The sequence below is a fragment of the Ambystoma mexicanum genome, chromosome 5q (genome assembly GCF_040938575.1).
Source record: "Ambystoma mexicanum isolate Mex_15411 chromosome 5q, UKY_AmexF1_1, whole genome shotgun sequence".
Lineage (NCBI taxonomy): Eukaryota > Metazoa > Chordata > Amphibia > Caudata > Ambystomatidae > Ambystoma > Ambystoma mexicanum.
In genome coordinates, this window is record NC_090933.1 from 1,039,081,887 (window position 1) to 1,039,106,885 (window position 24,999).

General features: G+C 43.1%; 1 long non-coding RNA gene across 1 annotated transcript in view; it reads left to right on the forward strand.

Annotated features, from left to right (window-relative positions):
* The window catches only part of LOC138498673 (uncharacterized), a 70,865-nt gene that overhangs the window by 309 nt on the left and 45,557 nt on the right, over positions 1–24,999 (forward strand). The window lies entirely within an intron of this gene.

Here is a 24,999-nt window from a genome sequence, read left to right on the forward strand (position 1 = left end):
TAGCTTTGTATCCTTAATTAAGTGCTGGGGTGGGCAAGGAGTCCTTATGGGAACTCGGCCGTAGCACTTAAGGGTGAAATAGCAGACAACATTTCAGGGAACGCAATAGGTTTCATTACAATGTTAGAAATCAATAATACAATATTGTCTCTGGAAATCAAATACAATTACATTTTTTTTCCTGAACTATAAAACCTCTTTGCTTTATCAATTGTAGGGTTTTATCAGAGAAACATGTATTATTTCTAGGTAGGAGCAAGGCCAGTCAGTTTCTACACTTACATAGCAAATGCTAGCAGCTACCCGCAGTCTTTAGGCGTCCAGTTCCATTTTAATAATCCCCCGACATAGGTAGTGCTGTTGTTGATTTTTGATGCAAAGCAGCAAGCTGGTCCTTTTTAATCAGATGCAATGTATATATTTGCATTGATACATTGTTCAAACACTTTCCTTCGATTAAAAAAAATCCACTTGTCGCATGTAGATGTATTGAATAATGCCAGGAGAGATTTATAAAAGTGGATGCGAAGCAAGAGAGGGGCTGCCTTTACCTTGACAGGTAATAATAGTTATAACAGGAAATACGCGTGACTTGCCAAGTACTCGGCATTTGTAAAACAATGTAAGGGCAAACTCTGCTTTGTTGTAAGTGCTCCAGACATTTGCTTTCGGAAACAATGTACTTTTATTTAATGACCAAGTTATTGCATGATTGTAACTGTCCATTCGCTCGCTCGCTCTCTATTTATATTATTCAAGCAACAAACTGTAGTTGCCGGGATGTTAAGGTGGGAACTTAACACAACAAAACCCCTGAAAGTCAGCTAGAGCCACCTTAATTTCCTGCATCCTGTTGCACAGCCTATGACCACGATGATGACATCACAGATCACATCACTGATAGCATCACTGGTGACAACACTAATTACATCATATATAACTGATCATATCAATAATGGAATTAGACATAACATCATTTATAAGTTAGCTCATGAAAACGTTGGTTACCTTTGTAATAATTTAGGCAGGGGTCACTGGACAGCACCTAGGCCATACCTAGTGGTTGGCTAGTGTTAAAAAATATCAATGTGCATGGTTAAAAGCCATGACTAGTAGCCCATCACTGTTATAAAATATACAGGGGACAAAGTTGAAACCTATAGTCAGTGGCCATGGCTAAAGGCCATAGCTAGTGTCCATCAATATGTTAGAATATGCAGTCAGCACACCCAAAGGCCGTGGCAACTGGCAAGTATTGTGTTGAAGACCATGGCTAGTGGCTGGTTAGTGTATATAATATACAGTGGGCATAGCCAAAGGCCATCGATTATTGCATTTTATTATTTTAAAATATACAGTGGACAGGGCCAAAAGATCTACAAACTGCTCAAGGCCAAAGGCCATGGCTAGTGGCCATTTATATGTTAGAATGTATAGTGGGTCCAGCCAATGATTGTGGCCACTAGCCAGTCTTGTGCTAAAGTCCATGGCTAGTGCCTGATCAGTGTATGTAATATAATATACAGTGGGCATGGTTGAAAGCTGCACCCACTGTTAAAGGCCAAAATCTATGATTGTTAGCCTGTTAGTGTTTTAAAATATTCAGTGCACATGGGTGAAGGTTGTGACCACTAGCCATAACTGAAGGCCATGACTAGTTCCCATTCATGTGTTAAAATATATTTGGCCATGCACACTGACCATGGGCATTCCTTAAGCCAATTACTGTTGTAATGGAATTAGTGATGTCATCGGTGATGTGATCTCTGATGTCATCATTGTGGTCATAGGCTGTGCAACATGGGCCACGAAGGTAAGGTGGCTTTAGCTGAATTTCAGGGCTTTTGTTGCGTTAGGTTCTCAGTTTGTTTCTAGAATTTCAAGGGTTTTGTTACAGTGTATTGTTCACCTTAACATCACTGCAACAAGAAGATTTTTCCTTGAATTTCAAGAGTTTTGGTATGCCATACATAATTCTCATTAATAATACAGACTATTTGGCTAATCAAAACAATGTATAATTTGTACAAAGTAAAATAAAAAAGCAATTGTGCACCCATTTTCCCCCCCAAATAACCCTATCATAAAAAATGTTTTGTACATATTAATTTAACTTTTAAAAGTGTTTGCAATTAAATGTACTGTTTATGAATAGACACTTATTAAAGTGTTACATGAGCTGTGTACAAAGAGTACACTCAATATATCTTAAAACAAATTGTAAATGCACAACTGCCCACAAACATATGTACATATGTTTTGTTAAAACAAAAAAATGTTTTTTAGCCACGACAACATGCATGCGTGCAAAATCACCCAATAGCATATCCACGTCAGTCACCCTACAGCCAATCATATAACATGCTGCAGCTTCACGCCTACACGTCTTTGTTAGCTGCGCCCAAAGACCATCCAATCGCACACTCAGATGGATTGATGCGGCTATGCCCATGTCGTATCACGACATCCACGTGTACAATACTGTCCAATCAGCAGGCGTGGTAGCCTGTAGCTATTAATAATCAACACACCCACAAAAAATACATGTACATGTATCATTGCTTTCTATACTTGCTAGAGAAAAGGGTTTCTGAGTAACTTTAAGCACTTTACTCCTTAAAATGTTCATCCTTTTCACCCAGTTGTCCCTTAATCCTATTTTCCTTTGTCTTTTGATTTGTTCAGTTTGTCTATTATGTTTTACTTTTTGTTTCTTTTTTTGAGAAACATTTTCGTTTTTAGAGGCATTGTCTTTGTGTGTAATCATTTTTATTATTTTATATATTTCTCCCCGGTTGGAGAGCATGTCCAACCACGAGAGTAGCAGCGGTAATGATGACGTTATCATTTGGGTTCCAATCCATCGCCACCGAGGAAGAAGGCAACTGGAAGGAAAACCACTGCAGACAGTTGGTGCTTCTTTTTAGGAAAAAAACACTGTTCCAAAAAAGAGGCATAGGAGGTAATTTTCACAATCTGCAACAAAACTCTACACTTTGGGCCTTCCAGTGTTCCTTATCAAAGCATGGGAACATCTATTATGATTAGTCATCTAGTACAAAGATAATGATGACTATCGAAAAGCACACAAACATCATAAAAGAAAAATGCATGGGTCCCATTCCTTACGTCGATGGAAATCAACACCACCGGAATCACCTTTATCCACCAGTGCAACGACATCACCAACTGGAACTAAAGTCTCAACTTCAACAGCAGTGTTAACTGCACAGACATTTGCTTTACCGACTCACGATCTTTCCATGATGCATGTCATGTGTAAATTATGACTCAAATGGGTAGTCACGGGAGATGCCACAATTGAGCAATGGCAGAAGTTAATCGCTGAACTTCAGATTACCTGACATGCTTATTTTGTTTTTTAAGTGGCAATTTTTCCCCTTTTGCGTGCGCCTGCGCGTACGGTGCCCGCCATTTCCTATCTGGAGAGATTCTTAAATATCCATCAGAACAACCACAAATCAATTCCACTTGAAACCGCGCTGGCAAACGTAGCATCTACTGGACGTGAGCGATGGTGCTTACACGCAGATGAAACCCAGCTTCTTTAGTTCCCTTTCTCCGGGTGTCTCATCGCTGCCACAGTCCACGGATGAATAGCAGAAACAAATATATGTTGCTTTTTTTATTTTAATTCCCTTTGTTATATGTTTCATCCTTATGTGTTTCCTCCCCTTTTCCACCCTCCTCTTTCCATCCCACAAAACAGCCTTTTTAAGGGCCATCTTTTAAGTTATAAATATAGATAAAATTGAAGACAATATTTATTGTAATTTATTTTATGCAGTTTCAGTAATGAAAATCCCCCAATTGTTTATATATAAGCGCAGGTCTACTTTTAATAGAGAAAGCAGTTTAGTTGCAAATAAAAGCACCCCAGTTGTTGCTCGCTTTTAGCCATGCAAGCAAAATCTTGCAAATCGTTGGCTGAGGCTGTAGCCGTAGATGCAAAAAATAAATATAAAAAATATATGCAACTCTGTGTCTGTACATATATGCTTTACACATATAAATCTTATTAATCAAATGACTTACCAAATACTTTGATACATGTTTTCTTTTTTTTCTCCATCTTATCAACTCTGAACAAAATAAAATGTAGTTCATAACAAAAAAAAAACGAAATGATTTGTTTTTTTTTCAGAATGCTACTAAGTGAATGCTGATTGTATTCCTAGTATAAAACCATTAACAGGTTGTATTAATTAATCATACTATATAGGAAAAACTATTCTTGTTGGAGAAAAAAACCTCTATTCAGTTATTTTAACTATTTAATAATAATTATATATAGATATACAAATAATACACTATCTGACCTTCTAAAAGTATATGTATATAATAACATGTAAAATAAAAATGTAAACAATTTTATAAAAATAAACATTGTATCAAGAAACACCTATCACAAAACACTTTTAAAAACTAAAGGCTGCAACACTGCACTTTAGAAAAGAAAATGCAGTATTATCACTTCAACTATACTAACAATTTAGGTAAGTACGAACTTGGTTTTGCAAATCATTCACAACGATCTAAGTTCTGGAGTAGAATAACCTTTCTTACATTGTGGACACATATGATACCACACGTAACTAATTCCAACATACCTATCTGCACTAACAGTTTCCACACTAACATTAAAACATTCTTCACTATCTTCCTGTGTATTTTGAGAAAATTGTTGTTGTCCACCCACAACAGCTACTAGATTTCAGATTGACATTGCCGAATGTAAACTGTGTGATTTTTCATCTACAGATATTTTAAGAAATGAAAATTCCACACATAGCTGCTTATCTGCTGTGGAAGCTATTTCTTGCATCAGTGGAGTCATTTGAAACAACATACACAAAGCTGCATTACAGTAGCATTCAACTCCAGTTTCGTTACTAAATCTGCAATGAGAGTATGTTATAGTTGAACAACTCTCCATCTTCGTTACATTCTGTTGTTTTTTAGTCCTATTTGGACTAATTTCAAACTTAACTTCAACATGTTAAATATTTGTACTGTGAGGAAAAGGGTGAAATGCAATCACTCTTCCTATCGCCCCATTGACTAGACCAATTCTTACATTCAAGTTGCTCTTTAACATTACTCATGCCTTAATGCACAGTTTTAAAACTCATTCCAGACCAGCTGTTTTAGAATTTGAATTCTCTTGTTGACCTAATCAAGCTTTTGCTCTCTTATCCAACTCCAAAGGCATACCATGACCATCAAAAACATCACATGATTTTAGCTGCACAATATTTAGCTTCTCTGACAATAGCATTTTTGTTGTTGCATTTATAGCAGCGCACCAAATCCTCGGGCATCAGGGCGCTAGTTGCAGTAAAGTGCAAAGTGAACATTCCCAGCCACACAAGCATATTCAGCATACAGGTGGTTCTTAAAGCATCCGGTATACATATACATTAGGGACAAAATTAGGTATGCACAATCTGGAAAAGCTGTGCCTCATGGTACGGGGGCTACGTCAGGTATACATAAGCATGAGGGACAGAATTAGGTATGAGCACAATCTGGAAAAGCCACGTCTCATGATATGGGGGCTATGTTAGGAATACATAAGCATGAGGGACAAACTTAGGTAGATGCACAATCTGGAGAAGCCGTGCCTCATGGTATGAGAGGGCTACATCACGGAAGCAGAACAGCAGAATGTGGCATGCAGTCTATATTAGGGCAATATGGCACATCTAGATTCGATTTTGAATGCAGAGCACTAAAGAGCACTGCAGACATATACTGTGCGGTTCAGGAGACATGAATAGCCGTCACATGTAGAGAGTCTGCATTGAGCTGGGCATGCAATGGTAGATCGTATGCAGCAGGTGGAGCTGATAATGTAGACTGCAATGTGGAAGCAGTGCTATGCTTACAGGTTCTTGATTTCAGTTTAAAATGGATAGAATAGGCAGACAGAAGATGCAAATGCAGGGGCACATAGGCAGAGGCAACAGCAATACAAAGCAGAAAAAGTTAGATGACTGCTGCAGTGCTGAGTGGGTGGTAGCACCAAGGGAGGAGCATGGCCCAGGAGAGAAGGGGAGGTGAAAGGAAGTCAATCAAGTCATGGGCGTAAACCAAATGTTTGTGGGTCAGTATGGAAGGTGAAATTGAAGGTTAATAGCAGCACTGTGCCAAAAGTGCTGGAAAAGTCAAGTGATGTGTGCAAGGTGCATTGAGACAACGGCGCTTGGTGTAAAAAGGGCCGGGTGTCCCCTTTAAAGTGAGAGTATATACACAGCAGAATGAGGGTGCTTACCCTGAAGAGTGGTGGTATGTTAACTCCATGATCCGGTTTGCTACATGGCCAGCCCCCGCATCCCTCCCTGGCCCAGACAGGGCCAGACAGGGTAGATCCTGTGTCTTAGGAAGGAGGGCCTTGTGAAAGGGCCGGCTAATCACCTGCAAGTTCCTCTAGTTGGTGGAATGGTAGAAGTCTAAGAAATCAGGTGCGTCGGTTGGGCTCAGACTGCCCACAATGAAGAAAAAATTAAGAAAGAAAAGGCGGCTGACATTTTTGTCGAGTTGTATGGACATAAGGGGTTGAGCAATGCTGCAGTTTGGGCATACGATTAGGAAACATTGTAGATGCAATCATGGGCAGTCATGTGCATCTGTGGCACAAGTGCTCAATAAGCAAATTATTTTAGAAGAAGATTTTTGGTCTATGGCATCAAAGTCAGATGGGGGCTCTGTGCGCTTTACAATGTGCACATACCTCGTGGGCCTTGAAGCAGCTGGATGATGTTTGCTGCACGCTCCTCACAAATCCAATGGTGAGTGGGTCCAGACAGGGAGACCCTTTTAAAGTTAAACTTGTTACACTCTGCAAGTGTGCACATCAAAGCAACACAAGAACTGTTTCTTTCCTTAAGAGTCAAAATTACATCAGATGGACTGCTATCTGCATGAAACATGTGAGAAATCAGTCATCCTTTTAAGACTGCTTTCACATTTTCCTCAAGAGCATCTATATGAATCTTAGTAGGCATGTCTGCATACTCTAAATCTGCAGATTGCCTTATATTAATGGTAAGTTCCTGGAATTCAAAACAATTTCAAAGGTTAAAGTGACTAATACTTCCTACACCTTTTTGAGTATCCTTAGATTGCAGCATTTTGAAAAATGGTTGACCTATCACAAGAGTTAATTGAAACAAGTCTTCAAAAACCAGTACATGTTACCTCCAAACAAAACATTGTAGTGAGTCTTCAACAGCTCTTGCATTCTCAAGTGAATGAAATCTAGCACCAAGTTAGACACCATACTTACTTCATCAACAAAGTATTTAATTTTCTAAGAATTTGTCCTACTTCTTGTGCTGCACTTGATATATGTTTTTGATACTCTAGTTTGTTGTCATGCTCCACTGGTAACATCACCTCCTACATTAAATGCTGCTAAACCTGTTGGAGCAGTTACAATACATGGCAAATATGAATCCGTTGCATGTTGGATCATAGCTCGTATTGCATGAATTAAAAAAGATTGACCTGTTCCTGCTTGTCCACTAACATACTACAATGCAGGTTTGTATTGAACACAAGAACATTCACGCTTGTCATGCAGTAAACAATGTAAGAACCTATCTTTAATTTTACAATATACTTCTTTTTGCTCTATGTTAAGTTTATTAACAATTTCCTCACAATTCGCATCTGCAATTTTACTTTGTTGCATTGCACTTTCTACTTCCTCCATGGCAAGTTCAACATCAGTTTGAATAATTGGCTAAGCAAGCACATTTCAACTTCCTACTGCAGAATCTTGGCTTCCATCAGGAGTCTCTTTTGCCAATTCAGCTGCCAAAAGTTCTTCTTGATGTAGCTCTTTCTCCAGTAACTCCAAGTACTGTTCAAATTTTGAATATTGCAAAATTGTGCAGGACACATGCTGCCACAATGATCCTGTACACTACTGGGGGTGCATATAGTAGCTGCCCGCCAGAGCGGTCAAGGGAGCGGAAGCGTGACTTGAGCACTCCGAATGTGTGCTTCACTATGCCCCTGGTTGCAATATGGGCTGCATTGTATCTTACCTGGTGTGGTGTGGTAGGGTTCCGTAATTAGCGTCATCATGTGAGTGCTCACAGGGTAGGCACTGTCCCCTGGGGAGGTGATGATGGTTGTCATTATGTCGGGGGGAAATTCTGCCGGGGTCGGCTGGGAGATGGGTATACCCTTCTCTTATTAACATCTCCCTAGCCATTCCCCTCCCTCTCCCTCTCTGTGAGTCTGTGGGGTCCCATATCTCACCAAAGTATGCAGCATATTTCGCATGTGCGTCTGCTGCTGCATTCCCTTTTGAGACATCGTCTTCACCATTGGTGTGTGCGGTGCATTTTACTAGGGCTAGCTCTTGGGGGTCGTTTATTACTTCAATTAATTCAGCCAACAAGAGGGCATGTTGCACTGGAGTGCCGTCAGCTCTCCTAAACCCTCTTCTCCTCCATTTTGTTAACCCTGAGTGGACAGTGGATGTAACATATGCACTGTCGGAATATATTGTTACACGTTTGTTAAAACTTTCTTTCAATGCCAATATTAGTGCAACTAGTTCAGCGGCTTGAGCAGAGTAATGCTGTGGTAACTGTACACATTTCATAGCCACACACACCGGAGCCTCCATCATTTTTACCACTGCTGCCCCAGTTCTCCTTATCCCATCTCCTTGATCAATAGTTGATGACCCATCAATAAACAAAAGCTCACCTCCCTCTAGTGCATTCTCTTCAACTTTTCTAGTACATGAATACATTTCATTTAGTTGGGTGCAGTCGTGGGCGTAATCTCCCTCCTCAATTATTTCTGCTAGAAATCTTGCAGGGTTAACAGTGCTACATCTAACAATCGCTAGTTCAGCCCTAGACAAAATGATCTCATAACCTGATGCCCTTTGTGTCGTTAGTGTGGACTTGGGTTTATTCAATATTGCAAATAATGCATGTTCCACAAACAGTGTAGTTGGACACCCCATGGTTATTGCTGATGCCTTTTCTACTGCAAAAGCAGCTGCAGCGAGGCCTTGTTCGCAAGGGAAGTGGCCTAACATCACGGGATCTAAGTGACCGCTATAAAACGCTACTGGTTTATAGCCCATGCTTGTTGTTTGGGCCAATACTGCTTTCATTACTGCTGAGTCGCAATGTGAAAATATAAAAAATCATCGCTCATAGTCTGGGGTTGCCAGTACTGGAGCTGTTGATATCGCGTCCTTTAATTCGTCAAATGCCTCCCTCATTTCCATAGTCCACCCCAACCTTTTCTCCCCTTTATTTGCTTCCTTCAACCCCTCAAGCAGGGGTCCTATGTATGAGCTGTAATCAAACACCCATGCTCTACAGTAATTGCATAGCCCCAAAAATTGCTGCAGTTCTCTCACAGTCTGTGGCATGGGAGTGCTTGATATGGCCTGTGCTCTTTGTGGTGCAATATTTCTTCCATATTGGGATATCAGTTGGCCAATGTACAGTACCTGTTCCTGACAGTATTGTATTTTTTCCATGTCTACTTTATACCCTTTTTCAGCCAATATAGTCAACATTTTTAGAGAATCCTCTCTGCATTTACTTTCATTTGTACTGCAAATTATTATGTCATCCACATATTGTAACACTGTGCTTTCCACCTCAACGTTACCCAAATCCATCTGTATAACTCTATTGAAAATTGAGGGTGATTCACAATACCCTTGTGGTAACCTGGTATGTTTCCATTTAGTATTTCGGTAAGTGAAACTTGTTAGATCTTGTGAGTCGGGGTGTAGTGGTATTGAGAAAAAAGCATTCTTAAGATCTATTACTGTAAATCGTGATGCCTCTGCTGGAATGCCACACAATATTGTGGCCGGGTTTGCTGTTACTGGATATTCTGCTTCCACTATGTTGTTCAAGGGCCTTAGGTCCTGTATGAAGCGCCAAGACCCCCCTTTAGCCTTGCGCACTGGGTACACAGCCGTGTTACATGGTGATTCTGAGGGGACCAATATGCCATTGTTTATAAGGGCCGTTATAGTTTCATATATGCCCTCATCTGCTTCTTTTGACAATGGGTACTGTTTTACTCTTGGTAGTATTGCACCTTTTTTCAATTTTATCCGTACACCCCCTATGCTTTTAATGCATCCTACGTCATAAGGGCTAATGGTCCATAATGATTTGGGCACCTTTGCCATATCCTCCTTAAAGAAGGGGACTGGGGTGCATGCAGGCGCCTCAAGTGCCATAGCAATTTTCTGCGCTATATGTTTGTGAGCCACTCGTAACCATATTTCTACACTCATCACCATTTCCCCCTCCTCTTTTTCTTCTGAAAACAGTTCCTCATCTGACACCTGGGTCAACCTACATCCTTCTGCTAGTGCAATCACTGCCCTCCATGCTCTTCCTTCTTTGTCTTGGGCGTGCACAGCAATATACTCAGCTGTTGTAATAATGCTTTCAATGTCTATTGCAAACACTTTTCCTTCCTGTTCATTAACAGGTGTTTCTGGTCGGAACAGGTAAGCTGCTGGCCTCCTCCATATTTTACCTTCTATCCCTGGCATCCATGCAATTGCCATGTCTGTCCCATACTGGAATATCGCGCCATCTATTGGTTCCGCCCTAATCGCTGTCTGCCCACAGTATGCTTGCATAATCTGTCGTGCTGCTAGCATGTTAATCCCTGGAGTAGAGCAAATTATACCATCCTCTGTAAAGGAGATTGTCATATTTAACCTATTCATTATGTCCCTCCCCAGTATATTTACTGGTGAGGCACTATAATACAATAGTGGAACTGACAGATCGTAATCTCCGATAGATAAGGGAACGTTATCAGTAAAAGGAACCAATCCTTTAGCCCCAGAAAATCCTTGGGTGTTCATGGCTTCGCCTGACATCTTAAATTTACCTTCCCTTATGCAAGACCGGGTTGCCCCGGTGTCAACAAGGAAAGATAATTTTTTGTCACCTATCGTTACCTCTATGCGTGGCTCCTCCGCACTATTAGGTGTTACTGACAGGATGGGACACACCAAGGCCGTCTGTGGGCTGTCCTATTGGGGGTACAATGATTGGCCATTTCCTGTGTAAGGGTTGTGTCCCAATACCGTCACCCTACCCAATTGTGTTTGTTCATTTTGGGGTTGTTGTGTTGTCACTGTTTGTTGTTGTGGCAGTGGCTGTTGTTGTGTTAATTGCTGTTGCTGCAGTGGCTGTTGTTGTGTTAATTGCTGTTGCTGCATGCCCTGCTGTTCTTGCGATGGCCTAGGTTGGGCCTGCTCATTCCATGCTGGTGTCCCTGGCCTGACCCTACACGTGCGTGACATATGTCCTAGTAGTCCACAACTCCAACACACGGGTGGTTCTCTGTTTTGCCATGGAAAGCTCCCTGTGTTGTCCTGGTATACCTGTTGCCCTGTGGGGTATGAACTTCCAACTCCCCCCACCTGCTGTTGGGTATTATATCCGTATCCTCTCCCTCTCATAAATCCACCTCTCCCTCTGTTATACCCATAATACCCAGCTCCTTGCATCTGGTACCCTCCTCCCACGTTTTGTGCTTGTAATTGTAGTGGCGGCATTTGCTGTATTATACTTTGTCGAGGTGCCATTAGAGCTGGGTCTTGTGCAGCCACTATTTGCGTGGGGCTTTGGGCCACTGTTGTGGGCGCAGTTATTAGTGCCCCCTCCATTGTATATTTAGTTAATTTTTTCTGTACTAGTTTGGCCTCTTCTGTTTTCCTGTCCTCTTCCTTTTGTTTCATTTTTCCTTGCCATATCCTGCAGTGATGTACTATTGTCAGCTGTATTTCAGGCCATGGTTTTACTTCCATTCCCACTACTTTCTTTAGTTGTTTCTGTACTCCTTCTGGGAGCCCCTGTACTAGTATATGATAAAATATGGCTGGTGTTTTATCCCATTGTTCTCTCGTTTCCATGCGCCACTTTTCTTGAATATCCTGTATATAATCAACGGGGTCTTCATTCTCACGCATCTTACGGGAAGTGATTGCTCCTATATCTGATGTGTCCGGGTACTGTACTCTCAGTGCCTGCCATAGCGCATGTCTGCAGTTTGCAAATGGCGCCCCATCATGCGATGTGTTTGTTATTGTTATCCCATGGAATCCCGCTCTCTTCCAAATGTCGTCCGCTCTATCTCCTAATATTGATATTAACAGGCCTTTCACATCTCCTACTGCTAGTTTCTGCCCTGCGGTGTGTTTTTCCATTTCATATATCCACTTACCCGCACCTCCACTTAGTGATGGGAGCCTACATTTTATATTTTCTTTATCCGTATGCTTCCATGGTACATACTGCGGTCTAACCCCTCCTCTCTCCAACAGTGGCATTAAGTTGTGTCCTATATCACCCTTTATGTTCCATAATATTGAGTCCTCACACCCCTCCTCCTCCCCTATTTCCCTTACCACATCAAATTCTTCCTTGCTACCCCTCCTCCTACCTACCTCTCCTTCCCTTCCCCTTTTTTCGTCATCCTCTGTGCTTAATATGGGTATGCTTATCTGTCTGTCTTGCCTGCGGCTAGGGAGGTCTCTAAGCCGGCACGCATAGGGAGTCACTTCGTCCATGAATGGCGCAAGCTTTATTTTGCGCAGCGTGCGTGTGGTTGTTGAACATGTAGGGTGCGATGGGGGAGGGCGTGATGGAGATGGCGATGGTGTGGTTTCATGGGTTTGTTTTTCCACTAGTTGTTGCACCCTCTCCTCACCTTGTTCCAGCTCCTCCCTTCTCTTACGGATCCATGGCGAGTCTATATTGGTTCTAGTGAGGTATAGCTTATCTAAGCTTTCCCTTTCACTCTATCTTCCTACCCTTTCTACTCCTTCTTCCTCCTCACTGCAAAAATCATTCATAGATGTTATCCCCCACTCTGTTCTTTTCCCTTTTACTGTTACTGTTTCTAAGTCTATTCGCTCCATTTCTCCTCTTCCTTTGTTATCAACTGTTCCCCCGGGTGTTGATGTTGTCGCTACTTCTCTACTTCTATATACATCCCCCCATTTTTCACTCTCCTTATTTCTCCCTCCTCTTTCCCCATCACTCCTCTCCTCCATTTCCCTACTATTTTCCTCCCTTTTCCTTTTTAATTCCTCCATCATTTCGTTGCTCATCTGTTCCAATATTCTTTCATCTTCTTTCTTTCTTTCCCATTTCACCCTTTCTCTTTCTATTGCTTTCTCTTCTTCATATTTCTTAGCTGCCTCTGATACTACCCTCCTCCTCCATATTTCCAATTCCCTTTCCTTTTCCTCTTCTTCCTTCTTTTTTTCTCTCAATACTACTCTTGACACCCTTTCTGCTGCTGCTCTTACCCTTCCATCTTCTATCCTTTGCTCCTCATTTTGTTCCCTTAATTTGTCCAATTCGTTTTTACCCTCTTTCCTTTTCCTCACTCTCTCTTTTTCCCCCCTCTCAAGCTGTGTTAGTAATTCATTCTGCTCATCCCTTAGTTTTGCCAATTTTTCCTCCAAAATCTCTTCTCTTTGTGTTAGTAGCTCCTCCCCCTTCATCTCACTCTCCCTTCTACTATCCTCGCCTGTTCTCTTTACAGCCTCCCTTTCTTCTCCCGTTAGTGAACCCCGTAATTTTAATAATATCTGTGCAGCTACCCACTCATCATGTCCTATCTCTACAATCTGTTCTTCTCCAATCCTCCCCTCCCCCACTATCTTCCTGTGAGCCACATATGGTGGAGGGCTGTAAGCCGGGTTCGAGTATCCTTCAGCCGCCCTTAACTGTCCTTCCATTTCTCCTAGTTCTCTTAAAGGGTACAACCCTTCTCTCTCAGTTTTCACTCCCGGTGTTATTGGTATCTCGTTGCTCGGTTCCTTTTTTATGTCTTTTAAAGTGTCAATCTTTTCTCTTCCCTCTCCTTCATTTTCCTCATTCTTTTTCCTTTCACACCCCTTTCCCCCATCCGTTCCCTCCTTTATAATCTCCTTTACTTCCGGTGTTTCTCCCACAGAGAACATTCCATTTGGTCCTGGTCGGGATCCCTGGAACATCCTCCATAAGTTAAACACCTCCATATGGCTCGCCAACTTCTTCCCCTTGTATGTATTATGCAGATGGTTTAGCAATGAATGTTGGGCATATGGATCGAAACTACCATTAGGCGGCCATGGTGTTAACATTTTGTTATCCGTCCCCTGGGTCCACTCTATGCTGTACTTAATTAATTTCTCCCTATGGGGTGGCAGTGTTGTGCATATGTGTTGTAGTGGGGTAGTGAGGGTGTTCCCCCACCCTCCTGACCCTTTCCCAGATGACATATTTGTGCCCTACTTGTTACTCCTCCCTTCGTTATCAGTTTACAATTTACAACCTTATATTGTTTACCTGGCCCCGTAAGTGTGGGGACTTACGACAATCCTTTACAAAGTATGCAATAATAATAAAAAAAAAAAAAAAAAAAAAACAAGAAATAATAAAACACAAATATATATATATATGTGTAATTTTGTATTGTATATTCCTTCCCCTACGGCCCCCTGCGGCCGAAGCGCACGCAGCCCCCTGTGGCTGCGTACCCCTTACGACGATCTTATACAGTCGTCCTTATTCCTCTTTCTCCTCCCCCTTTTACATTTGCCGTGGCTGGCGTTCTCCGTGCTCAGCCACGCCCCTCTCCCCTTCTCCTCTTCCAATCCACTCGTTTATTGTTTATTTTCTTATCCGCTCCCTCATCATTTTTCTCTTCCCCACCACCTTCAAAACTCAATGTTCCTTGTGCTCGTGATATCCTATAAAATCCCTACTGGTGACGTCACCGATGTCTCTACGCTACTAGTACAGTCTCATTATTAGTTTCAAAATACACTTGCAATTTATCCCCACTAACCCTACAGCTGTCTTCCTGTCTCTCCTGGAACAAGGTAATCTCATCAATAATATAACTGGACTGCACACGCTGCGTCGCCTCGCGTGTGATACGCCCCTCAACAGGAGGGCTTAACCAGCCAACTATCTTCCGTATTTGGCAACTATGCAACTAGCTACCCCCTACAGGGAAACGTCATCTACCTATCGAGTTTCTTGCTCGAACAATAGGAAACCTCATCTACCTATCGAGTTCTTGCTCGATCAATAGGAAACCTCATCTACCTATCGAGTTTCTTGCTCGAACAATAGGGAACCTCATCTACTCATTGATCAATAAATGCCAAATCGTAGGAAACCACACACGCCCACCCCTACACGTTAGTCGCGATTTAGGCCAATCAGTGTCTACGAGCGACCACACGTGATGTTTTCGTGCTCCGCCCCCCTCTTTCACGTCACTGCTCTCGCACTCTTTTCACTCCCTTTCATTCCATTACCAACACTATATTGTCAAACCTTCGCCGCGCACCTGTGCAACACCTCCCTCCTCCCTTATTTAATTCCTCCCCCCTCCCTCACAATTTCGCATTGCTCGTTGTGTGTGCCATGCTCACCAAGTTCTCTCGATGCAGGGCCGCTCGACTGCGTGCACCCCTCCAAGCGGCTCGCCACCTCCCCTCGTCTGGACCACGTCTGGACACTCGCCAACCGCGGGCGGGATACTTCTCAACCGGCTCCCGAGGGCCAATATCCGGATTGCGCTGTCCGGTCTTCTCGCAGCTCCGCGATGGTCCTGTAGTCCTCAGAAGGGGGCAACGGCAGAGGGGGCCGCGCCGCCGGGCCTCCTCGCAACGGGAGTGCCTGGAAAAAGTAAAAATAAAAGTCGATCTTAAACAGATCTCAGCAGTGCCTCCAACTTGTCGGGGGGAAATTCTGCCGGGGTCGGCCGGGCCGTCCGCAGACCTCCAGGCAGGGAGGCCCCAACTCCTCCCGTGTGTATCCCAGATAAGATGAGATAGAGTATGAGACGCACACAAGGAGCAAGGTGACTCTGCTGTTTATTAGACAAAACGGCAGGGATGGGTCAAGGAGCGCACGCGTTCGTCCTGACACACACACAATTGTGGGGCTCGCAGGCCCTTTTTACTGTATTATGACGCGCTACTTGCGTCACTTCAGAAAGTTAACAAAAAACCTATCGCCACTCTTAATTGGATGTTCGAGTGGTAGGATTAGTATAGCACACATATAGAGAAAGATATTAGTGGATAAGGTGTAGTCAGGTGGTATATCTGGGTTGTCCCTACAATAAGATACATGAAAATTGTTACATGAAGGCTCCTGAGGATTGGCTAAATGTGCTGGGGTCAGTGATAAGAGCCCCAAGTTCTGATTGGTGCACCCGTGAGCTTCCCAGCCTGGGACCACCGTCGTTCCCAGCTCTCGGTGTACCTGTAAGTTGCAACAATGTTTCACTATGGGTACATGCAGACAATGTGAGGACTTATTCATAGCTAGACGGGGTACCGTTCCCACTGTTGCAAATGTCCATTGAGCCTTTCAAGTGTATCTGCCAGTGTCTCGTAGCGAGGGATCCAGACGCCTCTGTTCTCCAGGGTTTGGCATCTCGTCAGGTTCGGCTTGATCATGTGGGGAGGGACCGTGAAAGAGGCATAATTCTGCACAATTAATATTGTTTTTCTACTGTGCGCCTGGTTTAATTTGTCGGTGTGACTTTAACGTTGGTGCGCGGAGTGCGAGATTGCAACATCGTGCCTTTGATGATTTGCTCTTGGAACGTGGGTTTGCAACATTGCGACCTTGGCTGGTTGCTTTGCCAAGCTCATTCTGTAGGATCAGCAACTGACTTTTGTCTTGTTGATGTCCACGGGAGCTCTTGTTTGAGGCCTACTTTGGCCCGGTGCATAAGTTGTTCGTTTGGTGCACAGGTGCTTTAGGTTATAGGAGCATATAATTCCATAATCGGTATTGTCTTTATTATATTTCTCATCGTTGTACCTGGTTTCAAAGAGAAGCGTGAGCAAGCTAATAAAAGTTCATGACGCGTCTTGCGTTTCTGCATTCTGAAAGCCTATATGAAAATAATAAAGATGCACGTCCGTGAATATGCCTGTCGCCTACGTCATAGCACTGAGTATATTCTTCGTGTAGGTTGGTGTGGGAATGTCCAGTGTGTATATTTGTACAGATGTGCTTCCCGTTGTCTAGGTCGTCATGGCATCTCTAACGACGTGTAGATTTTAGTCTAGTTGATCCGTGCCGCAGGTGTCGGCATGGCCAGTGCGGGCTGCTGGGCAAGCAGATGGACACATCCGTATGTTCCTGTACCAGGGTACCTGGTCGTCTGGTAAATGGGCAAACTCTTCTCGTGGCGGGTGTTTGGGTCGTGACCCTCTAGGCCAAGCGCGAGAGGTGAAGGACGGGAGCCTGGTTTTCCATTCTCCCACTTCAATTAGTTGGGTTTGTGTATTTGTCTGTGTGTGACATGCATGAATGTGCACAGACATTTGTACTCACCAATGAGCCATGTGTCGCCATGCTTCCCAGCTTCCAGGTCTCGGCTCAGGGCAGACATTCTGTGTATGAAACTGTCAAGGGTAGACCCAGGATAGTTTGCATAGACAGAGGTGATGATTTCCATGGGCATCGCATACAACCTGTATGTTGATGGAATGCCAGTGCTTGCGGTTCTGGTAGATGTTCTCGGTGAATGTAGGGCCACATGGGTGCAATCTATGACACCAAGCACTTTGGGGAAGTGTGCCACCCTGTAAAAGTCCTGGATGACGGCCTGCCTTTCTCTGGGTGTTCTGGGCATGTATATGTGCCTGCGGACTGAGGGGCACGCAGTCATGATTGCCAACACCTGGTGTAGGCAGCGTGACTGCGTGGGATGTGAGACCCCCCAACTATGGCTGTTGTCCGCTGAAATGACCCAGTGGCCATAAATGCAGGACATTGAGAACCTTTTCCAAGGGGTGATGTGAGCTCATCCTCCCACTCAGTGACCAGGTCTAGGATGATATGAGGTGGAAAGCTATACCTGCCATAGACCTCATCATCAGGCATCCCAAAAAGGCTGGTCCGGGACTGGCTATTCTCCTCCTCCTGCAGTGTCCCACCATCAGTGCTGCGAGAAATGAGACATTCATCATAGCTGTATATACGTGTTTGTTGTTTGCGTGCACTTTTATACTACGCGGGGATGCTTCCATCTGCCTTCGTGTGGCGGACGTGTTTACGCCTGTGCGTGCCTTTTAGTGTACGCGGGTTTCCCCTATTCGATTCCATGAATACATGTTGCTCACGCACGTGTGGGCCTTCCATGTATTTCCCAACAGTACTTCCCCAGTTACGCCCTCATTTTCACGCGTTGTTCCCCATTCCGTGTGTTCCGCCCGCTTTTTGGTGTGTGCGCTACACATTGTGCACTTTCGCTGTGCGCGTCGCACACGGCGTTCGGGATGTTGCAGTGACATGTGCACCCGTGTGCGCCACACACGGTTTTGGCACAGCTCACTGGAAAAACACATGCACAGACTTCCATAAATCGCTTATGTGCGATTTGCACACCTCTGAACCATATCTTTCTAAGACAACAGTACTCTGTATATACTGCAACACAACACTCTGTAAGGGGGAACATTTCTGAAGTGCTTTCAAGGCTGTAATCAATGAGAATGAGAAACACTGCCCCCTACCTTACATGTGATGCACGCCTAACATCTTCCCCTGTCTACCTGCCCCTCCATATCTGTGGTTGGTTCGCCTTCCCTCATTTCCCTCCGCACCTTGCTTCCTGGCCTCTACTGCAACAACAAAAATATCAAAATAACACCAAAAAACAAGGTTTCCTTTTGAAACCACCTTTCACAGTTAAAAAGTAGAAAAATAAGCTTATAGACTCCATCTACTATACATTTTTCAGTAAAATAGTTAGACTCAATACAATTCTCCAACATTCCCATTAGCATTGTCTACTATGCTAATGGAAATAATGGACAATTGTACACTAGAGAAAAAGAAAAAAGCACAGAAACAATGTTCTGTCCCAGATACTTTTCTCAAGCATACAATAAGGACCATAATCCAAAGACCTTCATGACTATCCGTGGTCATCGCAGTCCCTTCTCCAGACCATGCATCATTAAAAAACCTGGATTGCACGTACACACCATCACACAAGACAGCATTCAAACAGTCACCCATTTATCCACCAATCAGTTAAACAACTCTATATATAACCCTATCAACATATTAAACTTCCAAACACCAACTGCCATTTAAGAATGTTCTACATTTCCCTTGCTTATCCAAACATATTGTACACACTGCTGCTATAAATGCACATATGCATTGTGCAGTAAGATAAGTGAATGGGATTGGCAAGTGCTGATAGGAGCCCAGACGGAAAGTGCGAAGAGATGCCAAGGTGGAACGCCACTGGCTAACTGCTGGGGCAGATGAGTCCCAAGGGCGGGCTACACAGCCACCAGGCGGTAGACACACAAGGGCAGTGCTGAAGAGGGGGGGTATACTGGTGTCAACTACATATAAGGCCTGGACCCTGTGAGGTTCATTAGGGACCAGGCCACCACTCTTAGTGGCAGTGGTATAAATTAGCTGGGAAGAGATTAAGTAAAACAGGAAGAGATAAGCAGAGATTTCAGAAGTTTCCGGAACTTAAGGAAGTCCAGCTCAAGTATAAAAGGAGCAGAAAAACTTTTCCAAAGAGTGGCATCGGCCGAAGAGAGACATGCCGCCCGCTCTCTGTTTCAAAAAGTGTTTGACAAGCAGAGAATTGGAGTTAGAGAAGCAGAGGGCTCTAGCACGTCAGTATTTAAGCAGACTAAGTTGGAGATTTTTAGTCTCAGGCCCCAGAAAGCCTTGTCAATGATTCATACTGACAAACACCAGGAGCCAAAGTACACATTTTAGGGCAGCAGCGATATGATCGCTGGACTTGAGGCCAACAATAAGTCTTGCAGCCCTGTTCAAGATTAGCCAAAGGTGGCATAGACAACAAAGGGGAGGGGATTAAATTAGAGCCTATTGCAGTAGTCCAGCCGACATAGGGCTAGGGCTCTAAAGACAAAACGGTATAATGAATGTAAGGAGGTGAAAGTGAACATGGGCTTTCTTTACAAGTCCTAAAATATGAGGAGTAAACGGGATGGAGAACTTAAAGATGACACCAAGGTTTTTGGCCTCACAAGACGGTGAGAGTAGAGGGCCCAAAGAGGATGGTTACAGGGTAGAAGAAAAACAGGGCACAGGTGTCACAATAAGAAAGATCTCTGTGGCATTGAGAGAGGGATTGTTAGCTGCACACAATGCCTCAATGGCGTCAGACAATCAGGGATAGAAAATGAGGAGAAGAAATTAGTCGAGCGAAGTTTAAGGAAAACTGTGTGTCATTAACATAACACTGAAATGAGAAAAGAAAAAGAACACCAGGTGAGCTAGAGGGACGAAATACATAGAGCCACAATAATAGGATTGAACCCTGGGGTACTCTGTAGGTAGACAGTGAGGTGGTGCAGTAGAAACAGCCCAGTTGCACCTGGGAAGGGAAGTTAGTGAGGAAAACAGGTCAGCCATTCCAGTGCATGGTCCATGATGCTAAAGGTATCATGTAACTGTTTAATGAGGATAACATGGTTGACCATGAGAAAGGTTGAGGAAACATGAAGGAGCACTATCCTCCACTGTTCTAATATCATAAATACCATATACACTTCAAATATATAATCCCGCCATATTACAAATACTGTATACTTCCCCTACAGTATCGATAATTACTATACACATATTACAATATTTTTTGTGGCCATAACAAGTACATACAATACACCTTCAAATAACAAAACTCATCCATTACCCCCTGCCATCCAAACGATGTCTGCGGACACCAATATTAACTCCAGACTCAGCGGCATCGGCATATCCTTTTTTCACCTAGAAAAACAGCTCCATATCAACTTTATTCCACTATGCCACCCTTTCCATGTGCTCTTTTGGCCACCAAATAACCCTAAACGTGTTTTCCAAACAGTTTTTTCACAGCATTGTCCGCGGACTACCGCAGTGTCCACGGAATTGGCGGCACCTGCATGCCCTTTTTTCACCTATAAAAACAGCACATTGTCAACTTTATAAACCCCCTCCTGCCCTTTCCAGGCCCTCCTTCAGCCACCAAATAACCCCAAATGTGTTTTCCAGACGTTTTCCCCACCCGCCATATCCGCAGACACTAGCGGCTGTACACTGATCCAATACTGTGACTGTTTAAAAATATTGGACAGATTTACACCAAATTCACAGCAGCATGCTTTTGTGACCAAGCTGTCGCTCCTGCCGTAAATTTGGTGAAAATCCATCCAGCGGTTTGGGCTGTAGGCGTGAGCAGAAATGTTTTTGCACTGCATCTACAAGGATTTCCACACATTTTGGAACCCCCACTATAACTTTGCCCCCCTGTGGACAAAACTGAACCAAGATTCGCAGAATCATTCAGAGGGGCCATATACTTAGGTTTGCAAAGATTGGTGAGGATTCGTCCAGGGAGTGCAAAGTTATAAGCCGCCCAAAAAGTGCTCTTTCTATGAGTTGAGCAACTTAACCATAAATACAGGGCTGCTACCGCAGGCCCTGTAAAATATATATGAAAATTTTAGTCAAGTATGCCAATTCCGACCGCAATGCTGTACTTTTACATCTTGACAAATTAGAGTCTGAATTACGTGATATTCCCAGCACAGAGGAGGGTAAGAAACTACGAAGTAAAATTGAAGAAGATCTTATTGCCTACGAAGAGGAGATCAAACAGCGTAAACATAGAAAATTTATTAGAGATAAAATTGACTATGAATCAGGTCGTATTTTCACCTTTGCCAAGCGGTTTGACTCTTTGCGTAAAAGCTCTACTACACAATCATTTCCTAAACAATTGGGGGAGGCAGAAACCGTTTCTTCAGAATCTGATGTCTCTGTTTCAGAAAATGATGAAATGCCTATCAAACTAAATTTTTTAGAGGAAATGAGACTTTTATGTCAAGATGGAAAAAACCAAAAGAGGGGCAGAGGCCGTGGAAAGAACAGAGGAGGAGGAAGAGGGAGAGGAAAGGAACAGAAATTGTCAAAAGGAAAAAAACCTGCCGAGGCCGTCGTGGGAAGCGGCTCAGATGTACATCAACAAGGCAGGCTGACGCGCTCTGGAGCGAAGTAGTAACAACAGACAATATGAATTCTCATCAAATTGTCAATATGTCTTCCCACACCCTCACGGGCTCACAAGCATCATTGCTTTCATTGGGCTTGAATTTTTGTCCTACCACTCAGTTTGACTATGTCCAGTCACGTCTGGACTTTGACAAATTTCTACGGAAAATCAGACTAAAGAAATTCTTTTCCATCAATCCCCCGCAAGTTAAACCACCTGTGCCACGGGCTGGCCGAACTGACATTCGTATTTCTGACATCTCTACCTTGACTGACTTGGCCTGTCTCCAGAATGAATTGTTTGATCCCTCTACTTTTGATCCAGTTGACTTTGACATTGATCCCAACTGGGATATACGTACTAAATTGAAAAATAAGTCCAGGTTCAACCCTCAATTTTCGGTGGGGGGATGTATTGAGGCATTTCATGATTTATGTGTTAATGATTTTCGTAAACTTCGTAAAAAACCTTTTAACAACAAACAGAATCTTACCATCCCACAACGATCGGCCCTTAATGAATTGCAGAATTTGCCTAACATTGTGATAAAACCTGCCGATAAGGGTTCTAATATCGTTATTCAGGACAGGGAGTGTTATGTGGCTGAGGCTAATCGTCAGTTACGTGATCGGTGCTGTTATTCCAGGCTTCCAAAGAATCCTTTTGTCGAAATACAGTTGGAGCTCACCGCCTTATGTACCAAATGGGCCGAGAAAGGCCTTATTGAGGATGAGCTTGCTAAGTTTCTTGTGCCTGTGAGTCATACTATACCCACCATATATTTTCTGCCCAAGACTCATAAATCCTTGATCCATCCACCAGGCAGGCCTATTGTAACTTTGTGTGGTTCTCTCCTTGAACATATGGCCCAATTCATAGATGAGACCCTGTCCCCGTTGGTGTCAGTCCTGCCTTCATATTTACGCGATACCAAGGACTTCTTGAGTCACATTTCAGATATACCTTGGGAGGAGGGCTTAATGTTAGCTACCTTAGATGTTGTTTCCCTTTACACATCTATAGATCACACGACTGGATTGGTAGCCTGCAAACATTTTTTGGACACTCGTTCTTTGAACTATTTGGGGCACAGTGGTATGATTTTGGATATGCTTCTGTTCTGTTTAACTAACAATGTATTTATTTTTGAGGGTACCTTTTATCACCAGGTCAGAGGTACTGCTATGGGTAGTACATTTGCGCCATCCTACGCTAACCTCACCATGGGGTGGTGGGAAGCTACTTTCTTGTCTGAGTTACTTTCAGTTAGTTTTTCTACACAAGTTATTGGTTGGTGGCGGTATATCGATGATATTTTTATCATCTGGAAGGGAAATGAGAATGAGTGGGGATCTTTTGTGGACAACATTAATAACAATGTTGTGAATTTGAGATTCACTGAATGCCACAGCTATACTCAAATTGTTTATTTGGATGTTAATGTAAGATTGGACAACCTAGGCATTCATACTTCCCTACACAAAAAACCCACCAACACTGGCCTTCCCCTGCATGCAACGAGTAGCCATCCGCTCTCCTGCAAGAACAGTATCCCTTATGGCGAATTTATTCGCTTTCGGCGCAACTGCACAGACATTCAAGAGTTTGATTGCTGTTGCAGGTTGGCTGCCACTGACTTTCTACGGCAGGGGTACTGAAAAAAGATTATTGAAATGGCTTTCTCCAAAGCACGGTCACTTTCAAGGGAAGTGTTACTACATGGTTCTGCCAGTAGGAGGAAAGATAAGGGTCAGGATGAACCTCGCCTTATTGTTACATTTAACAAAGCCTCTTATGATGTTCGTAAAATTGTTGCAAAACATTGGCATATTCTCAGGCTGGACAAAGATCTTGGCCCATTACTCTCCAAGTGTCCCACAGTAACCTACAAACAGGCACCTTCGTTGAAGGATAGACTGGTTTCCAGTTATTTGTCTCCTGTCCAGAACAATTCCACTAGGACCAATTGGCTACCCACCTTACCCAAGGGTTTTACCAAGTGTCAAAAGTGTAAAGCCTGCCCTCATGCCACTAATTGTAAATCTTTTGTACATCCAATCACGGGTATGGAATTCAGGTTAAAATATTTTATCAATTGTGAGACTCCGTTTGTAGTGTATGTTTTAACATGCCCCTGCCGGAAATGGTACATGGGATCCACAACATGTGTACTTAAGCTCCGTATTTTACAGCATCTCAGAGCGATTAAGAACTTTGATCCTACGTATCCTATGGCCAAACATTTCAGGCAGGAACACGACAGTGATGTTCATTTGCTTGCATTTTTTGCTGTGGCTCATGTACCAATTGATCCGAGGGGAGGTGATCGCACTCTGAAATTGAGACAACTGGAAACTAGGTTTATCCTGGACTTTGACACTAAGTATCCCAATGGGCATAATGTGGATGAGGAGTTACATACTTTTGTGGGAACGTAATTATTCTGTTTCTTTATGCGCCTACACACACCTCTCCTTTTCTCTTGCTCTGTGTTATGTGATCCTGGTCCCTTGCCGCCATATACTGCTTTTCCCATTTGTTTATTTGGATTTTGGCCCTGGCCTGGAATTGGTTGATTTATTTAATTTGCATTTTTTCAAGTTTTCCAACTTTTTTAATTGTTCAGTTGGTCTATGTTGGCTGTCTTGCCCTTTTCTGATGTTTAGGGGGTTTGAATGTTGGGAGTACACGATTGTATCTGTACTCTGTAATTCTGGGTGTTTTTGACATTGCTTTTTTCATTGTAAATTGCCTTTACTTTTCCCACAAGCTTCAATATTGCATTTTGCACCAACATTTTATGATTACCAACTTTTCTGCCTATCTAATGCTGCTAGAGTCATAAGTTTACAATCTAATGCACTTGCACTTTACATTGCAGCCTGC